Consider the following 17,689-nt stretch of genomic DNA (forward strand, 5'->3'; position numbering starts at 1 on the left):
AGAATCGGCCATGCATCTACCTATGATCAAAATATATTATACAACATCAGCTGGGCGTGGTGGCACACGCCTCTAATACCAGCACTTGGGAGGCAGAGGCAGGCAGATTTCTGTAAGTTGGAGGCCAGCCTGGTCTACAAAGCGAGTCCAAGATGGCTGAGGCTACACAGAGAAACCATATCTCGAAAAACAAATATATATACATATGTACATACATATATGTACAAAAAGTAAATGCAAATAAATAAATGTAGTAGTAATAATAATAATAATAATAATAATAATAATAATAATAATAATAATAAGAACCCTTATAAGTACAGGGCACTAATCTCGGCTATGCAGGAGGTTAAAGCAGGAGGACTCCAATTTCAGGTCTTTGCCAGGGCTACAGGACAAGTTAAAGGGGAACCTGGACAAGTTAGTGAGACCGTGTGTCAATTGTAAATGAGGGCTGGGGATGGCGTGTGTGTGAGGCTATTTCCTCAGGACTGCCCCTGAAAAGCATTCTTTCAAAAACACATTTGAGACAGCATCATTATCCCCACTTTGTAGCAGGTAAACTGAGGTTCAGAGCAGTACAGAAATCTGTCCAAGTTCAAAATGACTAACAAGAGATGGAGCCAGGATTTGAATTCATTAGTATCTGATTCTAGTACCTAGAAGAATTAAGCAAGGACCTGGCATGGTGGCACATACCTATAAGCCTGGCATGATGACCTCTTGTTGAAAGCCAACCTGGACTACCTAGTAAGACTCCATCCTACACTTGTAACCCTTAAACTATACCATTTCCATGATCAACAAATATACTCAATTTTGCTAAACATCATAGGTGGACAGTTCCACATTGATTTTGTTTTCTTACTTTGTTTTATACTGGTTCTCATGTAATGCAGACTGGCCTAGAACTCATTATCTAGCCAAAAATGACCTTTAATTTCTGATCCTCCTACCTCTACCTCCTACTGCCTGAGATTACAGGCATGAGCCACTATGCCAGTTGAATGTGGTGGGGGGGGGGAGCAAATGCAGAGCTCTGTGCATACTAGGGAAGCACTCCACCATCTCCAGACAACCCCTGCCCTCCAGAAATTTGTTTTGTCTTCTTTTTGGTTTCCCCTTTCTTCTTACCCCGCCCCTATGGCAATTCAGTCCAGAACTTGGCTGTTTCCTCCAAAGAGGCCTTACTAAGGAAGTTGTTTCGCTCTGCAAAAGAAAGAAGTGCTTCTCCCAGATGTTGTGCCAGCCCTTCCCTACCCCACCCCCTGCCCCCCTCGACCCTCAGGAAGGAAGATGGAGCCCACAAAACACTGCCCTTTCTCTCAGCCACTGAACAACTTGAGTGAGCACTTAACTCACTCAAGGTATGCTAACACATGGTGAGTTAACTGCTAGCTGTGCCCTAAGGCCCCTTCCAGGTCAAAGGTTTCTGAGGATTCTTTTTTGTTTTGTTTTGCTTGGTTTGGGTTTTTGTTTTTTGTTTTTGGGTTTTTTGTTGTTGTTGTTTTGGTCATTTTGTTTGTGTGTTTTGTTTTGTTTTGTTTTGTTTTGTTTTGTTTTGTTTTGAGACAGGTTTTCTCTGTGTAGCCTTGGCTGTCCTGGACTCACTTTGTAGACCAGGCTGGCTTCGAACTCACAGCTATCTGCCTGCCTCTGCCTCCTCTAGTGCTGAGAACATGTTCTCCCAGGAAACAGCTTGTTCCTAGACTAGGCAGTCTCCCTGAGCCAAAGTGGGCCTGGAACAGGATAGTAGAAATGACAGTGGCTGGGTCAGGTCAGCAGGCACATTGGGGTATGGGAAGAGTGGGTGAGAAGAGAGAGAGAATACCCTCAGTAGCTTTATTCTTTACAAAAGGACCTTAGAGATCTTTGGGATAATAGCAGTTAATTATTAAACTCATGTTGTTAAAGTCTTGACAGAACTATGGAATCTTAAGAAATGTAATAAAGGAAGGATGACTTAATTCAAGGTTAAGAAATGAAATTAGACCTGGCGTGGTAGTGCATGACTCAACAAGATGATTATTGCAGGTTTAAGGCCAGCCAGGGCTGTACTGTGAGGCCCTACCTCCAGAGTAAAAACATAAAACTAAATAATAAATAGAAATGAGATTTTTAAAATGTTTTCAAAAGAAGAATTGTTAAAGGATGCAGGCAAGAGGAAAAAGCGCATGCAGGTGCCCAGATTATTTCTGAAGTCACCCACCTTTCAAGACACCAAGGTCTGGACTAAGGGCAATTCTTGCTGCAAGCAGAGATGGGGGATGCTGCCTCCTTCTACAGAGGCAGGTCACTCTCTGCCACTCCTCAACTGCCAGACTCAGCCTTCTCTGCTGCGGTACCCATGCGCTGCAGGAAAACACAATAGCTGCAAGTGAATGGAAAAGGAACTGGTTTGTGTTTGCTAATGGGGCTGGTTTTGATGGAGTTGGTGGATCATTCCTGCCCAACCTTATCCAACTGGGGACCCAATAACCCACACTCTATCCCAGTAACTTGCATGCCCTTGGCCAAGACGATATAAATCCCCTTTCGTGGTATTCTCTGTCTTCATTCTACCCATGTGGCACCAGTTCCCTTTTCTCCCATTATAGATCCACTGCAATTGTTTTCTATTTTGAACCAAACCCACGGTTTTCTTTTTTCTCTCCATAGTTCTACCTAGAGCTTTCTAGACTGTAGCAATTTCAATATTGCTATTAATTTCTGTAGATACTTGGATTCTGGGCTAGGGATGTAGCTCAGTGCTTGCCTAGCATACACAGGGACACAAGAACTTTGGTTAGCTGCCAACTACCTCGTAAGCCAGGTTGCTGGCTCAGGCATATATTCCCAGCACTTAGGAGGTACAAGAAGAGTGATCAGAAGTTCAAGGTCATTCTTGACTACACAGTGAGCTCAAGGTCAGCATAGGGTTTATGAGACTTTGTCTTGAAAAGAAATTCAGTTTCCATTGGACATAAAAAAAAGTTAAGCACAATAAAGGTTCTATATAATCCCATACTGTTCCATACAAGAGCTACAAGCCTCTGGCTATTCTCACAGTGTCTTCAACTATAAAAATAAAAAATAAATGAAAAAAAACTTCAGTTGCAGTAAACACATGCAATAGCCACATGTGACTTGCAGTTATTGTACTGCATAAAACAGACATAAAAACCAGCTACCTCAGGGTGAAGTGGTACATGCCTTTAATCTCAGCAAAGGCAGGCAGATCTGAAATGCCATCCTGAGACCCTGTCCAAGAAAAGAAGAAAGAACCAGAAGCATCTGGTACAATTCTACATGTATGACTAAACATTATTTTTTCTTTGCTTGGTAAACTTGATAATCCATACTTCATAGAAAAAAAGTAGCCAGAATTTAGAAGACAGCCCAAGTCGCCAGCCAAGTTTCCATCGCCTATCATTGATCCCAGTGAGTTCTGTAAATGTTGCAAGTAGCTGCCACATGACACACAGAAAAGGAACAAGCAACAAGGCCTTAGACCACTTTCAACAAAGCACTAAGAGACTAATTAGTCTGTCTATGGCTTACTATGCCCTCTCCTAAGCTGGGGCAGCCAAAGCAAACCACCACCCAGTCCCTCCCCTGGGAATGATAGTACTTAGATAAACACAAAAGAGGACAGAAAGAGATAAGTGCCAAGAGAAAGGCACACTGTGCTACAAAATTCAATAGCAGAGAGATTATATCAAGTGGGAGGAACTAGGGAGGGTCGCATAGTCTATAGCTCAACCCAGCTCTGGAATGGGGACTAATGGACCAATAAAACTAGGCTAGGAGTCAGAAGGATGAAATTGTAAACACACACACACACACACACACACACACACACACACACACACACACACACACACAAACACAGGGACAAGGGGAAGTGAGTTAGATCCAGATCCAGTCTTCCTTTTCAGACAAGTAAGCCAAAGAAACCACAAAAAATAATAATTATTTGAAATCCTTTCAATAATCAGAGAATTATACACTAATCTAGATACCATTTTCTTAAGAGTTTGCTTTGCTGGATGGTGGTGGCGCACACCTTTAGTCCCAGCACTCAGGAGGCAGAGGCAGCTGGATCTCTGAATTTGAGGGCAGCCTGGTCTACTGAGTGAGCTCCAGGACAATGAGGGCTACACAGAGAAACCTGTCTTGAAGAGAAAAAGAGATTATTTTAGTGAGACTAGCTAGTTTTGCCAAAGGGACGGTGGCACAGGCTCTGTCTGTTCTCATTACTGTGGGAATGTCAACAGCCATTACCATGGTCAACACAACCTTGAGCAGCTTCTTAGTGTTTACATCCTCTGACTCGGCAACTCTGTCTCATGGAAAGGACCTAAGGAGCCATCCGAAACACAAAGATTTATGCAGAAAGAACTTTTTTGTCATGTTCTTTACAACTACAAAGAGTAAGAGGTACATAATTATCAGGTCCATAATGATCTAATTACACGATGGAATACTACACAACCAGTACAAATGGACTGACATACGTTTTCAACATACACAGTGTTTGTAATAATCACAAAAGTGGGGCCAAAAAGCTGATGAGATCCAGGACAGGTGCTACTGTGTAAACTAATTTGGACATGGCAGGGACAGAAAAATGTTCAAATCTCAGTGAGGAGATCATTATTGCTTTTGATTTTGTCCGTCAGGGACTGGGAAAGTATGTTCTGCAAATTAACTCTGGCCCGCTGAGTGACTATATGTAATGTGTGGTTGGAACATAGCCAAGGATACAGTCATTGACATGTTGCCATTTACCTGTGACTGCTTCTGAGCTGCGAGAACAGCATTGAATAGTTGTGACCTGGCCCACAAATCTTTGTAACGTTTATTACTGAAGCTCATTACAGGAAGAGGTTAGTATTTTTCTAAAAGGTGTATTTCCTGTTTGTGGCCTTTATAGAACAGGGTCCCAAAGTTAGAAAAACACTTGAGAACAGTAAAAGTTTCTGAAGAAGGTGGGCCATGGCAGGGCAGGATCCCAGGCAATCAAACAGGAAAGCTGTCATCTAGGAAGACAGAATTTAAAGGGTGTATCTGGCAAAGGCTATGATTTGTCAGCTGTTATGGTCCGGGGCCACTCCTTATTTGTTTGAGGTTAGCCTAGGGTTTGGCATGTTACTGCTTTCAAACTTCCTCCTTTGAATGAACTCTGGGACACAGCCTCCTCCCTGTCTCAAGGACCAAAGGAATTTCCCCTCTAAAAAGGGCGACAGGATATGTGCATTTCTGAGCTCCAGCTGGAGTTACAAAGTTTAGGGTGATGTTCCAAGCTTCCTCAAGTAAACTCCTTTTCCAAGGCTTTCTTATGCCCTACTCTGCAATTTAGAAGTGAATGGGCAAACAGGAAGATGACTCTGGGTAACGTGAGAGAAGAGGCAAAAAGGAGAGAGCAAAACTAAATTCTAAACTACATGCGCTCTGAGATCTACCCACCCTCAGGGCCCAGTCTCAAGGGCTCTGGGACCTGTCCCCAGCAAAGGAGCTCTGCCTCATCTGGTTAGTTTCACTTTCAGGAAACAGCAAAGCCTCCCTATTCACAGGCTCCCTTCCCCTAGACCTGTCAGGCTTTGGGCACCTGTCTCCAGCCCACCTGGCCACACACAGGAATGCAAGCAAATGACTCAAATCACTGTTTACCATTCCTCTCAGCTATGAGCACAAGCACAGAAAAGGGATAGAAAGGATCTGAGGAGCAGCTTTCCTTCCAAATAAACGCACTAACACACACACAGACACACACACACACACACACACACACACACACACACACACACACACACACACACACACACACAAAACCAGATTAGTCATTGGCAAAATGAGAAGCACCATTTTCGGTATTTCGACAATGCTGTGGATTTCATTTGGAGCATCGTAAAAAGTGGAACCATTTGCATCTAACTCTGCTCACTTTTCTCCCTTAATTGTGTTTATATTGTACTTTATTGAGAAGAGAAAAGACACAGAATACACCAAGATGCTCAATTATTTAACAGATCATACTTAACATTTTATATTTTAAAACAGACCCATACCAACAATTGTTCTCAGGAGCTTTCTGAACCATTTAGCTGCGCTGCTCTCCTTCTAAATCAAATATAAGTAATTTGTTGTCATAGCAATGCTTCTTCCGACTCCAAAATAGTTCAATACATGCTTTGTTTCAGCAGGCAACTATCTGTCTACCAAAAATTGGTCATTATCTTCCATCTTCTTGACAAATGTCTTATTAAATTTAGCTGCCTGGCTTTTACAGTCATCAGAAGGTAGTGTTTCTATGGCACTTCCTGGCACCTGTACAGGAAAGGGGCTTACAGGACCTCTCAGGAACTGCCTGCAAGCATATCACAGCAAAGTCACTGGGTGACAGCCAATCTTGGAAATCATGATGACAACCATCCTTGGCATTATTCCCCAGCTTTTACAGTTTGTAGAGCACTGTCACTTACTTTACTGTATTCCAGGCAGGGTAGGCGAGGTGCTATGTGTAATGCTTCTGCTATGCCCTGCACCACCATCAGACCTTTATCTGTACACATCACTAGAGGAAGTGACACTTGTTCTGTCCCTTCTTTCCTGAGGCTGACTTCTGATTTTCTGTCCTTTTGATGTGGTGTATAATAAGGTAATGAGGGCAATTAAATAAATAAGATGGCTGGAGTTATAGCAACAATAGAGTCATGAGATATCATTTTGTCAGTGCCTTGTGCAGTGGTCCAGTGATGATATTAGTCAAATGAGAGATCACGTGCCAGTCAGTGCCGATGTGAATGGTAATCGCCTATGTGTGGGCCAAGTTACAGTTTACCACATAGCCTCACAAAAGTGATCTACGTCGAACTGTATCTCTTGGCCAGCCATCCCCCCAACACACACAAAGACATCCAGATCACAGTGTATGCACCTACAACCTTATTTTCTGCCTTAAAGATTATCCACTGGTTTAAAAAAAAATAGGCATGACTAATTGTTGTTTTGAATTGCTGTTCCTTCAAGCCCTGCTCTTTATTTCATCCATCCATGGTCTATATTATCTGCAGCATCCTCCCTCTATCAAATTGGATGGTTTTCATCTCACGCTACACGTTTGTGAGAAACGCAAAGTGACATTTGCCGAAGCAGAGACAATGGGGCAAACAGACAGATATCTAGGAGTGTCTCTTTTCCTTTTATCCTTCTTCTATTTTTACTCATGATTGTTTTGTTTCTGTAATCAAAACTGAATAAAGATTTACTTCAGAAAACCCAAGAGACCAAAAAAGGGAGGACCGTTGTGAGGACACGAAAAGGCACTGGCTCACCTGCTCTGGCTTCACAAAAATTCTCTGCTTTGAAAGGAAGATGACTAGTGAGGGCTTATTTGGGAAATGTAATCAGAAAGAGGAGCTGCCCTAACAGAGCCTGAAAATAAGATTTCACAGCACCGTGTAGGCTCAAGAGCTGGAACTGAAAAATTCCATTCCCACCCGGATGTGCCCAAATGCAATTTGCCTCTCAGTAGGACATCCCACTTCACAGAGTCTGATTCTGTTCAAAAATCAAATAAAAAGAGACAGTAAGTTGCGATCATTTCTGTCACTTGGTCTTTGTGAACACTTGTCTCCTACAGATTGTAGCTTTTCTTTCTCAACAGAGTGAGCAGAAGAGAGAAATGATTTAGAACACCAATGTAACTATTATCTCAATTTTTCGATACCTCACACCTGTCCCACAATTATAACCCCAAACCTCAAAGGAGAAGAGAGAAGTCAGAAGATTTGGGTCAAGGCCTCCACACACACACAAAAAAAACCCAAAACAAACCAAAAAAAACAAAAACCAAAAAACAAAAACAAATAAAAAAAAACAAAAAAAACAAAACAAAACAAAAAAACAAGCAATAGAAAGAAGCCTAGAAACCTGTCTCGACCTCCAAGTCATTAAGGCCCATGGACAAGAAAACTCTGCCCCCCGCAGCTCTACATCCAAATCCGGAAGTGTGGAGCTTTTGATGGTGTTTGAGAGTATCAGACACTTGGAGGGTATAAGGAGGTTAACTTTGTTTGGCAGTGTCAAATTTAGGAATTTACTAGAATTCTTTAAGTGAAAACGCACAATTTTTACTTTAAACATGTTTCTTCCCTGGGGCTCAAAATCCAATTTCCCAGCCCACCTAGAAGGATGCTTTTGTTATCAGTATGCCAGCTTTATTGATCTTGTACAGACCAGGTTTCTGTGAGACTGCTATATGAAATATTTGATAAGTGGATATGGCAAAATAAATGTAAATAATAAGTTATTACACCTAATAACATAGTTTTAAAACACATACAGTAAAAAAAGAAACATCTAAATCTACCCGTGTGACAGTAATGTTAACAGCTTTCCAGGAAGTTGCTAGACTGAGCAATTCTATAAAATACTAACAACAACCAAAAAAAAAAAAAACAAAAAACAAAAAAAAACCTCAAGAAAGAGATCTCTTATTCCATGCAAACTACTGCAAAATTTAGAAAAGGAGGAAGCACTTACCCTACCCATTATATGAAGTTAATGGCATAAACTTAATACAAAAACCTGGCAGAAGAAAGATGAAAAAAAGAAAATGGGCTGTCGTAGCTCAGGCCTTTAACCCATTACTTGAGAGGCCTAGGCAAGCAGATCCCTGAGTTCAAGGTCAGCCTGTTCTACAGAGTGATTTCCAGGACAGACAAGGGCTACACAGAGAAACCCTGCCTCAAAAAAATAAAAATTAAAAAAAAATCACTCAGAAATACAGCTATCACATTCAGGAACAATAAAGAAAATAATACATCATAAACAAGGAGACTTGATTCCAAGAATGCAAAGTCAGTTCAATAGTAGATAATCAATGCAATCCACATTTAAAGACTAAAAACAAAAAAATATGATCATCTCAATAAAAACTGAAGTTTTTAAAAAATGCAACACCCATTCATTATTCTTTTTTTTAATCTTAGCAAACTCAGAACAAAAGGATCGACCGCAAACTAATGAGTATCTTTGAAGAAATCCACAGCAATACCACACAGACTGGTGCAGCATTCAGTATAGCCTTTAAGGCAAGGAATGAGGTAAAGGTGCAAGCTGCTGGTACTTCTACTAAACACTATACCAGAACAGTAAGATAACATGGGGAGATAAGGGGGCTGGAGGGATGACTCAATGGTTAGGAACACTTTCTGCTCTTAGAGAGGATGAAGGTTCAATTCCCAGCACCCACATGGTGGCTCATCAGCACCTGTAACTCCAGTTCTAGGGAATGTAACAAGTATGCATGTGGTACACATACATGTATGGAGGCAAAACATAAAGTAAAATATATAATTTTTTTTTTTAAATCCAGAGTTTGGCATGGTGGCAGAGGCAGGAGGATTGCTGTGAATTTGAGACCAGCCTGGTATACCAAGCAAGTCCTGGACAGCCAAAGCTACACAGAGAAGCCCTGTCTTGAAAGTGGAAAAACAAAACACCTAAGGAAATAGAAAAATACAGATTAACTGCAAATGAAGCCACAAGTGTACCATTTGTCAATTATATATGATTACCAACACAGATATCTCGAAAGAATCCCCAAGTAAATTAATTATCATTAACTTAAAAGTACTTAGCAAGGTTTATAGATAGAATCACAAACAAACAAACAAACAAACAAAAAAACCAATCATATTTCTAGGCACCAGCCCATGACAAAATTATGCTCCAGTTAAAAGCAAAATGGAAATGAGCATCTGGCTGGGCCCCTAGGATCTGGGCCCAGATCACATGTTTTCTCATTCGAGTTCTAACCCATTAGTTACATGGCGCTGGACAAGCTAATTCTCTTTAAGAACTATAATGAGCATTAAATGAGATAAGACACATAATGTACTTAGAACAGTGCCTAGCACAAGGTAAGAGATGACTAAATGGAGCTGTTCTAATGACTGTAAAGAAGCAGCTACTAGGCCTGGTACCCAGAGCCCCAGGGCTCTATTTGGCTCCAAAACATCTCCAGGGAAGAAAGTCAGAGAGCCACCTGTCATAGGAGCCAGTGAAACTTGCCCATGTTTTCCCAAAGGGTGGGCACTGAGCTCCCACACCTAGCATACAGCTCATTACCCACACACCCTGCTGTCTACAGAGTAATTAGCAGAAGAACACACCACACCCTCTCTCTGGAGACTTCTGCCCTAATCTTACCAGCTCTTTAACTGGCAGCAAAAGTCAACAACTCCAAGTTTCCTGTGAAGATGAAATGCAGGCTTCCTGGTAGCTATCCTTCATTATGCAAAGAAAAGGCATATCTCAGCCCCTTTCAGGCAAGCCTGGAGAGCTCCATGGGTTATTAGAAGAAAGGTGATGTTACCGACTCTATAGGCAGGGGAGATGCTATCTTTTTAATATTTCCCACATATCACATAGCAGCCTCAGAGCTTTAGAAAAATATTAACTCTGAGGTGGGAATGAGAGATTCAAGCCATGAAGAGTATGTGCTGCTCTTCCAGAAAACTCAAATTTGATTCCTTGCACCCACCCATCTCAGGAGCCTCACAATCACCTCTTCCTGTAGCTCTAGGGGATCCAATGCCCTCTTCTGGACTCCACATGGACCTGCACTCACGTGCACATACCCATACACACACACACACACACACACACACACACAAAACCAAAACAAACAAAAAAGAAAATCTTTATAAAGAAAAAGAAACAATCAAGCAATCAGAATGTAAAGTGAATAAATTAAAAATAAATAAATTTAGGGCCGGGCATGATGGTGCACGCCTGTAATCCCAGCACTCGGGAGGCATAGACAGGTAGGCCAGCCTGGTCTGCAAATGAGTCTAGGATAGGCAAGGCTACACAGAGAAACCCTGTCTCAAAAAAGCAAAATAAATAAATAAATAAATTTAGCAAAAAAAAAAAGAAACATTGACACAATTCTCCGATCACATGAGAGAGTGGATAGACTTGCAATTTGTCCCAGGAAGCACCCCTTCGTTGGAAACCACCTGCCTGTGCTTCCACATCTGGTCCTCAGGTAGGTTCTTTCTCCTGACAATATTTAAACCCTCTGGCTTTATTTTAAAAAAAAAAAGAGCCTGAAGACATGCATGAGGCAGCAAGAGAGAAGAAAAGAGCCCAGCCTTCCCTGCCATGATGGGCTGACACCTCTGAGAACAGTCCTTTATCATAAAAGTTTTAAACTTCCTAAATCCAGTTTGTCTATTTTAAAAAAATAAGGACTTAAAAGCATAAGAACACTCCCACCCCACCCTGCAATAACAACATTCTTTTCTTTAAGTCAAAGCCCAGAGACTAAGGATGAAGCTGAATTCTGCAGTTCTTGCCTAGCATGCAGGAAGTACTGAATTCTACCACTCATGCCATGGAAACCTGGACCATTCCTGCCAACCCCAGCACCCGGGAGGTGAAGCCAAGGAGGATCCCAGTTCACTACCATGCTTGGCTATATAACAGGTTCAAGGCCATCCTGTGCTGTGTGAGGCCTCATCTTAAAAGAGGGGGGAAAATATTAAACTAAATGGAATGTCGTTTAGTAGATGATTAGCCTTAGTAATACTTAAGAGAAGATAGAAAAAGGAAAAGGAAATGACACTAGAACTAGTTCTGTAGCTACTTAACTCCTAAAAGCTTACAAGGAGCTAAACATGGTCACGGCCCAGTGTTTAGACTGTTTCTCTTCTAAAAGCAAAGCTCTCTTGCAAAACAGAACACACATTCTTGACATTCTAACAGGGCATAATACAATAGTAGCATCTCATACATATTTAAGTCCACTGTTAACTTACAGCCTTTATTTGATGGTTATAAATATCCTTAGAGACCCCAGCCTTGAAATTAAATAACAACAGCCACTTTAAGAAAGCACTTCCTGACATGGGGCTAAAGGCAAAGAAACTCCATTTTGTTGTTAAAAAAAAAATCCCACAGGAAAAGAAAAGCAATGTGTAACTGGCTGACAATACTGAAGCCATGCGATGCTGACTGAACCATCTAAAATGCATCATTCAATTCTTCTCCATTTTTTCATCTCTGACACTTTTGGTGCTCCCCCACCCCATCCCCGACCCCCTCGAATCCTGTTCAGTTTTTCCATTCTCTTAAAAAGCAAGAAATAAACTGTCATCACGTGTCAACTGAGAAGCTGTGTCATTACTGCCTGCTCCAACTCTCCCCCAGATGCAGAGCCTGGGTCTCAAGGGAGGGAAGTGACTTACTCAACGTTGCAGGTGACAGGTAGGTCTCCAGAAACAGTTGGTCCCCCAGTACAGAACAGATCTCTTCTGACCAGTTCTCTACAAAAACCTTACAGAAAATTGTCAACAAGGTATGCCATAGACACAGTGCAATTGTGAATGTCCTTCAGCGGTAGGTTCTAGTACTTTAGCACATACTGACCGACCCTAACCCAAAAAGCTAGCAAAACAATACCCAAAATCCTAATCTTTTTGTATGCTTTCATGACCTGGCTGGAAAGCCTATGCAAAGGGATCCAAAATCTGAAACCCCTCTGGAATCCAAAGTACTTCCGTTACCAAGATGTGTGCATATGAAATAGTCGGCTTCTACTTAACCACAGTGGCTTTGGGATCATCCAGATATTAAATACCCATACTGGCAGCATGGCCACTTTCTAGCTGTGTGACTCCAGCCATGCTGCCTAACCTAGGTGGACTTTGTTTTTCTGTATATAACTTGAAGAAGCCAAATTATATATCTATGGATTCCTCAGGATGCCTGGCACAGATGTTAGATGAGACTGTGACCACATCCTCCTCATGCTGCATGAAAAGAGTCAGCAGGTTCAACTCCCCCATCACCACTTCAGATTATACCAGCCTATTTCAGGGAAGCCCCAAACTTGGGTCTGAACTGCTGACTTAGGACCAACAAGGGAGAAGGATCTTTAAATACAATAATTAAAAAAAAGGCTTGCTGGCTAGCACCTTTGCATTTATTCTCAGGCACCTTCAGTCTCTGAGGAAAACAGAGCAATTGGGGATAGGGGAGTCAGAAATACACCAGGCCTGGCAAAGGGCCTTAGAAGGATTAATAATAAAAAAAAAAAAGAAAGAAAGAAAGAAAAAGAAAAGAAAAAAGAAAAAAAACAGAGTCTCAGCTACCCTAGTTAAGGGGAAATCAGTCATGCCTGGTCTTGGATAAGAAAGTACTAGCCCCTTCTGAGCAATGTCTTAAGAGAAGAGATGGCTGCCTAGAGAGGGGGTGTCATTTTCTTCAGTAATGTAATCACGGAGACTTGCCCATGCTCCAGTAAATAACCAACCTCTTACACACACGCAGGCAAGGAGCTCTAATTAACTCAGTGGGTCACACACAGAAAGACCAAATATAAAGAAAGAAAGAAATAAAGAGTAGTTGAGGGACTTGTTTGGAAGATGGGTTTTAGCAGCAGAGGGAGGGGTTGATCAAGGAGAATGAGAGGTGAAAAGAGCTCTCATTATATACATATATAAAACTGTTAAAAACTAAACACAATGGACATACACACACACACACACACACACACACACACACACACACACACACAGGCAGGGAGGGGAGCAGAATAGACATTTCAGTCCCTCTCTCCCTCTCCCAAACCACAAGGAAGGCTGGAGGCATAAAGCACAAAATGGAGCTCTCATTAAACTTTTAATATGGGACATTAGGTTCACTCATCCTTCAAATGAGATAGAGTGTCATGTAACCTCAAAGGCTGATGGCATGGCAGGCCAGTCATGACTCTGTTCCTCCCAAGTGCCATGGCCTTGGGCAAGTAGCTTCCTCTCTGAGCTTCTTTCCCATCTGTAAAACAAAGGTCGTGAACTACATACAGAAAGTCAGCTCCCTCCTACCTCTCCCATTTTTCTGGACAAGAATTCAGGACGAACCTGCCACCTAGAAATGCAGTGATTGAGTATAAATGAGCCTTGACAATCAATTCCCTGGGGGCAGGAACATGTACCCTGGTTTCTCCCACCTCCCATGCAGGCCCCAAGTAATTGCTTAATAACTGTTAAATGATGTAGATTTACCACACTGTGCTTAGCATATAAGACGCTTTTTACAGGTCTCCTCAAATCTCTCTCCCACCAGACTTTTTAAATGTGGCAGATTTTACCACCCCTGGGCTTTTAATACAAAGAAGCATTGCACAAGAAAACAAAGTTCTTTGTCATACGTGACGGTGATTGACTAGCTCGGTGGCACAAACTCTGCTCTTTTTCCCAGTATAGAGCAGATCTGGATCTGAGTGCTGGTACCCAGCCATCCTACAGGTTGTATGACTCAGAGTGACTCAGTTAAGGTATTCACCCTGAGTCAGTACGAGGCCCCACAAAGGCCTCAGAGACTATTATGGAAGAACTCCTGAATTTGACATCATAGACCTGACCTCACTCTAGACTAGAGCTCACTAGGCATGTAATGAGACAAACAGTTGACACTAACAGTGGAGGCCAAAGGCTTTGGAAATGCAAAGGAGGAAACACCTGTGTTGGGGACTCAGTTTCAGCTCTGAACTTTTAACCCAGTCTCTACACTAGTGAAGGATCCCTAATCCTGTCTGCTGCCTGCAATACTGTGAGGAGCCTTAAAAGATGCCTATATCCGGGCCTCAGCCTAGATACATTTAAGAACAGGGTAGAAAGCCAGACATGGTGGCACACTTTTAATCCCAGTACATGGGGGCAGGACAAGGGTACAGACAGACTGATCTCTGTGAATGTAAAGCCAGTCTGGTCTACATAGTGAGTTCCAGGATAGCCAGGGCTACATAGAGAACATGCCTCAGAAAAGAAAGAACTAAAGAATGAGAGAAGAAAGAAAGAAGGAAGGAAGGGAGGGAGAAAAGGGAGGAAAGAGAGAGAGAGGAAGGGAAGGAGGGAGGGAGGGATGGAAGGAGGAAGGGAGAGAAAAGAAAAGAAGAAAGAGTGAGCAGGGTTGAGAAGGCATGGATCTGTTTTCTTATTCAATTCGGCCTCAGTTGAGTGAGAGGTGCAACCAGGGTTGACAATCTTCTCCAAAATTGCCGTCAAGTCCAAAAGGGGGCTTTGAGGACTGAGAAGAGGCACCAGCACTCCAGTTCAGGCCCTCAGCAACACAGCTCTCTAAGCCACTAGGACAGCAGTGGTAATGTCTGAAAACCTGGACAAAAGGGTTTTCCTTTTCTTTTCCTGACAGTGCTTGAGATGAAATTTGTCCTGGCTAGGCAAGTTGTCCACTGAGCTGCACTCCCAGTCCAGGGGCCAGGGACATCGGTTAGTCAGAAAAGATTCCTAGCTCCTACAGCCTATACCAACCACGCTGTTACATAGGACCAGGACATAACTTTCCTGAGAGCTCTTCATTTTCTGGAAGCTTCTATACTCCTAAAATTGATAATTCAAGCACCCCCTTCTCAACTCCTCTGCCCTGTTTCATGCTGAGGAAGAGTCAGGATCCCTGTATACCTCACAGCACAGAGTCAGTCAGACAGTGTCTGTCTGTCTGTCTGTCTGTCTGTCTGTCTGTCTGTCTGTCTGTCTCTCTCTCTCTCTCTCTCTCTCTCTCTCTCTCTCTCTCTCACACACACACACACACACACCTTTACTTTTTAAATTCTGCCTTAGGCACTGATTGCTTCTAGGGCACTTTTTGCTACTCTTCTACTAATCCCCTCTCCTCTCACTGAACTTCCTGCCACTGCCACGCATACACCACACAGGCAGCAAGGCACCTGGGGCCCGGCCTCCCATACACAATGTTTTCTCAATTGCCAGATCTTTTCTCATGAGTTGGCCTCTTTAATCCACTGAATGTTTCATGATAACCACTTCCCACCAACCACCTCCTTTCTTTATTCCTAAGTATTTATCTATTTAGACCTTAGCAATAGAACACAAAATGGTTCCCTGCATGCTAAACGCGTGTTCCACCACTGAGCTACACCCCAGATTCTTCTGCTCCTTTAAAGACTTTGCAGGTTACCATTGTTGTTCTAGTTATTTTGTTTTACTAGAGATGCAGCCCAGGGCCTAACATATGCAAGGCAAGGTAACCCTGAGCTACACTCGTAAGCCTTAATAGTTTTTCAAGCTACTAACAAAAACCTGTGCTTACAAACAATTCACAATATAATCTGATAGCAAGAGGTTAATAGTGAGTGTCTGCCACCCTTCCTCCACCAAGTCAGGAACAAGCACTCTTTGATATATGTTCTTCCAGACTATTTACAGTGTGCTCATAGAAAGAAAGAAAGAAAGAAAGAAAGAAAGAAAGAAAGAAAGAAAGATGCACCTATAAAGGACTTTTCTATATACATGTTGTTCTGCAATTGTTTCTTTTCGCTTTTATAATGTACCATGAACAGCTTTCAAAGTGGTTACAGAAGCCTCCTTTTAAAGCCACACAATATTCACTGACCTGATTTACCATTCGGCTACTGATGGACTCTTTCTTTCCCAATGCTCTCTATTTATCACCTGCTATAAAGGCACACACACACACACACACACACGCACACACACGCACACACACTCACAGAGAGAGAGAGAGAGAGAGAGAGAGAGAGAGAGAGAGAAAGAGAGAGAGAGAGAGAGAGAGAGAGAGAAAGAGAGAGAGAGAGAGAGAGAGAGAGAGAGAGAGAGAGAGAGAGAGAGAAATGTGTTTACACATTAACATTTATAGGGTAAATATTTAGAAGTGGGTGGAGTGGTTGGCAGCAGTGGGCAAGCCTTTTCCTGAGTCCTTCTGGGCCTCCGGTCACAGCATTGCTTGGCAGAGAACCAGCCTTTTTCCTGAAACTCCTGCCACTCTTGGGAACACCCCACTTCCTTGGGTGTCTTTCCACTTCCAATGTGGCTGCTGCTTTGCTAACCCATATTCCCGTCCCTAAAAGGAAACATTCCCTACAATAGTCCTCTACTTTCACTTGAGATAAAGGATGCCCCTTGTCTTTTCTTCCTTTATATTCTTTAGGCAAATGCCTCCTAAACTGACATTCTAGTCCTAACCACACCGCAACTGCCTCGGGAATATTCCAGCCTCAGAGGCCTAAATGTCTAAAATATCTGAAATTTAAACAAACACCAAATTGCACTCGTGACCTTGTTTTCTAAGCCAACCTCCTCATCTGAAAAGCAAGGGGACCAGACTAAACTCGGTTAACTAAAAAGCCAATTTAAAAGGACACCGGAAGGCACCAGGGATATAGCAGAGCAGACAGTGCTTGGTAGACTGTATAAAGCTCAGCACCAAACAAACTGAGTATGGTAGCTATAATCCCAGAATGCCTGGAAACCCACCATCCAGAGATAGAAGCAGGAAGATTGAAAGTTCAAGGCCAGACTTAGCTACATAGTTTGAGGCCTGCCTGGACTATTAGAGATGGACGAAGGGAGGAGGGAAGGAAGGACGGAAGCTGACCTAGAGTGCACCCAAATTTAAAGCATAGAAAACCTAAGGTAAAAGTACCAGATCTCACACTGAAGGAACACAAACTGTCAGGAGGGGTCAAGGCATAGACAATTGCATAGCAGAAGGCAAAATAACAGGCTAAAATAGACAAGAGTAGTTAAATCGGGCTTGGAAGTCTGAGGAAAGCTTCATAGGGAGTGCCTGGGCTAGGCCTTGAATGATGACAAACATTTCAACAGGAAGAAGAAAAGAGTGTGTGGTTGAGGGTGCA

General features: G+C 42.5%; 1 protein-coding gene across 10 annotated transcripts in view; it reads right to left on the reverse strand.

The window, feature by feature from the left end:
- The window catches only part of TMEM164 (transmembrane protein 164), a 161,798-nt gene that overhangs the window by 120,905 nt on the left and 23,204 nt on the right, over window positions 1-17,689 (reverse strand). Inside the window, exon 2 of one of the 10 annotated variants that reach the window (XM_084790915.1) lies at window positions 2,210-2,352. The exons of the other annotated variants lie outside the window; for them this stretch is intronic. The gene's annotated coding sequence lies outside the window, so the exon portion shown is untranslated. The remainder of the gene's footprint in view (window positions 1-2,209; window positions 2,353-17,689) is intronic. 10 annotated transcript variants of the gene reach the window in all.

This window comes from Acomys minous (genome assembly GCF_964271855.1).
Source record: "Acomys minous genome assembly, chromosome: 7".
Classification (NCBI taxonomy): Eukaryota; Metazoa; Chordata; class Mammalia; order Rodentia; family Muridae; genus Acomys; species Acomys minous.